The sequence below is a fragment of the Crassostrea angulata genome, chromosome 3, assembly GCF_025612915.1.
Source record: "Crassostrea angulata isolate pt1a10 chromosome 3, ASM2561291v2, whole genome shotgun sequence".
NCBI classification, from domain to species: domain Eukaryota; kingdom Metazoa; phylum Mollusca; class Bivalvia; order Ostreida; family Ostreidae; genus Magallana; species Magallana angulata.
Window position 1 is genome coordinate 39542216 of NC_069113.1, and position 4897 is coordinate 39547112.

Below are 4897 nucleotides of genomic sequence, written 5' to 3' on the forward strand. Positions count from 1 at the left end.
CTGATAACATGTTTACAACTAACTTGTGCCATGCCTTTTTGTCGTAATATAAACATGATAACTATCAAATTCACCTCACGCATGTTAAAACTGTATACACGAATGCCATTTAATTTGCTAATTGGGTTTACAGTCAGAAGCAAACATGATAGCCGGTTCTTTATAACGGTAATTTTGCACGTATGCCGCAACTTCCGTGACACAGGAAGTGAATTATCGTTTTTTTCTTCACCTCACGACGACATGTTTAAACAGAATCATTGATATATAGGCCTACCGTGTCTGCTGTGTATCATCCATGATTACGGCAACAGTGAGTGAAATCTATGTAGCAAATCTTCAATAATAAAAATAATGTTATTCATATTTTTGGCAATGCTCTGCATTGTAAGAGTAAGATCGTTTGAATAATATTGCACGATGTTCCATATATTAGTAAAAATTTGTTCACTCCCCTTGTTTTCAGTAGACGAGGGACAAATAAAATGGCTTACATTTTAGAGCTAATTAGAACCATTTTAACAAGGCCTTGGACTTTCCGTAGGACGTAGCTACCATTTCTTGCGTCAAAACATGTTAAAAATGACGCTGGGTTCAAGTGAAATATGCACCGATTGGTTAGTCTTAGCTCAAAAGCCAGACAAATCGTGTTGACTTCAATTAGCTTTCACTGAGTGGGCAGCAATGAAATAGACAGGCATTCGTCACATTGCTGTTTGACACAACTACCCAAAGTCCAAGCTCCTGTTATAATGGTTCTAATTGAAGAACAAAAATAGCACGGTTGTAAATATATTTTCAAACTTCGTAGCAATAATTAAAATATATGCGTAGGAATAGCTAGAATGTTCACAAAGAGCAAGAAATTGGACCTCCGCAAAGATAAAACCAGGTTAGAAACCAATGTTTTAATGGTTATGAAACTAACAATGTTGGCGTATTTTTACGAAAAACTACGTGGGCCGCAAATTTTATACTATTTAACATGTTCCATCGTTTTTTTTTCTCATCTGTCTTAATATCGTAAACTCCTAGATGTTGCATTCGAATTTAATGTAATCTAACAAGTATCTAAATTTGTCATTGTCTGTTAAGAGTTCAATATAATCTTTCTACTGTAAATATTTGATGATGTTATAATCGCACAAGCATTTTATCTATAAAAGGCAGGACACCAATTTGGAAAAGGTCAGCATACCATCCAATGCATTAACTAAACTCTCTCTCTCTCTCTCTCTCTCTCTCTCTCTCTCTCTCTCTCTCAGATCATTGTATTCCAATTAAGGTCCCATCTTAATAGAGTGTAATTATTGCGAACGTTTATTCATAATATGAATACTAGTACACGACACGACATATTTTTTAAATTAACGAATCACAGTTCATAATACTTTCATAAACGTATTCTTACATGAGAAATATTAAAGTATTTAAATAAATAGATTCTTTTCAACACGAAAGAAATGAAATTCTGCTCTGACAAACTTAATATTTCGACCGCCATTTTTATGACAAACTTATGGCCAGGTTCTGCAATTGCCTACCTACGGAAAACGGTTATGCAAACTGTAAATGATTAATATACTCTGGTATTATATTTTGATTATAACGTTTTCCTTTTCATTCTTCCTTTTTTTTTTCTTTGGTCAACAAATCAGTTTAAGTGTTGTACTTCATCACCTTTTTCTTGACAAGACCTGTATTAGATACTTTTAGCATCTGGGTCCTGATAAAAATTATAACGGCAGATTTCGACTAGGATCTGTTTGGACCTTCTTAAAGTTCCTCGTTTACAATGGCACTTCGACATTTTTCTACACTTTCTAAAGGTGGTTAATCTCACAGAGGTGGGATCAACTTATAGAAACATCTAAAGCCACAACACTGCTGAAAAAAAAACCACCAAGAAAACGCCACATGTATTTAAAAAATATTGACTCTTCGTTATTTTTTCTTAAGTTGGAGAGCATGTGGGTACAGTCGGAATTTTGCTATAAGTCATTAGAAGATCCTCAATCAATATCAATTGAAGGAATATTCTCCTGACCGGAAACTACCAGAGTTCATTTTGGGTGGCTGGATACCAGACAAAGCCATCCACTGACATAACGGATGTCACTTCCGGTCATTGATATTGATGGTCTGGTGGATACCGGTACTAATTTGAGGTCGTGGGTGCACCGGGGGTAGATTCAACAGTTTATAGTGTAACATTTGGAGTTTATTGTGGGACAATTTGACAGAATGATGTCTTAATCTAGGGTAATTAAGAAGTGGCAGTTCAGTGAAAGTAACAAAATGAGATTGTCTTTGCATTAAATTACATGTACGTACCACTCCACTAACGTAAGCAAGTACCACAGGCATGTGACGTAATATATTTTTCTCATAATAAGAATTGAATACCCTTTACCTAGTTCATCTAGGTAAAGGATATATATTTTTAATGAGAAAAATATATAACGTCAGGTACCTGTTGCAAATACATTTATTCAGTATGGTGGGTGGTGGTGTGGGGGGGGGGGGGGGGACCCGAACTCTGACAATGCTTTAGATACCTCACTACATCAAGACACAACGACACAAGATGGCGATCGTAATGTGCTATTAAATTGTTTGTATCAATCGATTTGATTGAATATCGTCATATACATGTACATTTACATCTACCAAATATGATTCTCTCTATTTTTTACGGAAACTTATAGTTAATTCATAGCTCTATAGAAACATCTACGCGCCTAATTTTTCGATTGGTTGAAACGTATCGCGACCTAAGAAAAAGCACGGACTGCGCGAAACAATCATGATGATGTCAAACTTAAATTCCCATAGAACACGATTTGGCTGTTTCTTTTAGCTAACGTACTGATGAACATACAGTACTTTAGTGATCTTAACTTACTTTTTACAATCAATTTATTAATTTTAAAAAGAAAGATATAAATATAAACAATGTGATGCTTTCTTTGACGATTCATGCGGGTTATGATTTTTTCCTGCAATGTCGCCGCTTTCATATCCCGCTTGAATTACCAAAGAAAGCATTTTATTGTTTAAATGGCTTAGTGGTTAAAATATCGGGCTTGTGAATCGCAGATCATGAGTTTTATTTTTGTTCATATTTACTAAATTAAACTTTTAAAACTTAGATTAACTTTTTGTCCAAAAGTGCATATTTTTCGACTATGGAATTACATACAAGTTAAACGTCTTTTGCATCTATCTATCATAATCTAGTAATTATCTGTCGATTTGAGAAACTATTTCATGTGCAGTGAGCTACCTTGATAGCTTTCCTTGATAGATTTTTAAATCAAATTATATTTTTGTCTAAAGGCAAAGAAAGAAATTTGCTGATTGACAATACTTTTTGTAGAATTATCTAGTTGTATAATTATGATGAATGTAGTACGCTTTTCACAAACGAAAGAAGAGATTAAGGTAGACCCATTATTTTAAAGGGGCATACTTTAGTAAGGCATTGATAATAAACAACACAAATTTGGTGTCATTTGTTGAGCAGCAAGGGAGTTACAGAGCTTACAATTCTTTGCTGTGTAAACAAAGCTTTTGTTTACATTTTGAATGTTAATGTGAGAATTCCAATTTAAGATCTAAAATGTATGTGTATAACGTTAGGAACTGTCTATTTATGCTTAAAATTAATAAGAACATAGACAAATCAGCTTAAAAAAGTTTTTTACTGGTATATTGAACATATGTAAACAAAAACAGGGCACGAGTCTTGTTTACATGACAAAGAATTGTGAGTCCTGTATCTTGCTTATGATTCAACGACTGACCCTCACATTCCATTTGATCATTAGAAATGAATTCCTTAAGCTTTGTAAATAATAAAATCAGAAAAGTAGAATTTGACCAAAACCCTGACCATGCCCCTTTCAACGTTTGTGGCAAACCAACCTTTTTTTTAATTTGAACAGCTAAAACAACTTATAAGCTTACTGCAGAGGCCGAACTATTTACACCTTTGCACGTTTGTTTTCATACAGTGAGTTCAGATTACAAGGTCCAAAAATTCAACAGCCAAATCTTAACACAATGAAACATGATATCTTAATTTTTTTTAATTATGCACCAAACTAAATTATTTTAGGTTATGATTTAAGAAAATCTTATGATAGTCGTTAAATGAAAAGTCTTATCGATTTTCTAAAGAAAATATACCAAAAAATATAGCATTTATTCTTCACACAACGTTAAAAAAAACTTTAAAATTCATATTTTTGGAAATTTGTCAAAAAATTATGCAGTTAACATGCTTTTTTATTTGACATTTATTAAGATTTATATATATATTTTGTTACCAAAAAATACATAGTTTATCAAAATTGACCAGTTAGTTTTTATTTGATAGTCTCTTGAACATGTATACCCATATTGTTAAAGAATATTGTTAGATAAAGTTTTACAAGTTATTTTTTTGCAAACATTGGAAAAAATTGAAATATACCAAACAGACATAATCTAACAGTCGCTAACAAGGATATACTCATTCAAACTGTATCACAAATATTAAGATTTGACCCTAGCTGGCACAACCGTAGAAACAAGTGCAGTAGTACCCCCTTTCCGGCATGTAATTTTCCATCAAGTCTTTTGACGTATTTATGGTTTTCCTTTTGAAAAATATGAGTAATATATTTGTACTGAAGCCTTCAAATCATACTTGTACAATGCAATTCATTGATGGTAAGGTTGATTTGAATTTTGATATAGTGATATGTACTGGTAGTTGTTTTATTTTGGATTAACTCAGTACATGCTGCATGTCAGTTTATATATTTCCCAGGAGCTTAAATTCGAGGTTGAAGCAAACAAGCAGCAATCTACACGTGCACCTGCAAAGTTCAAATGCCGGGGAACGATTGCT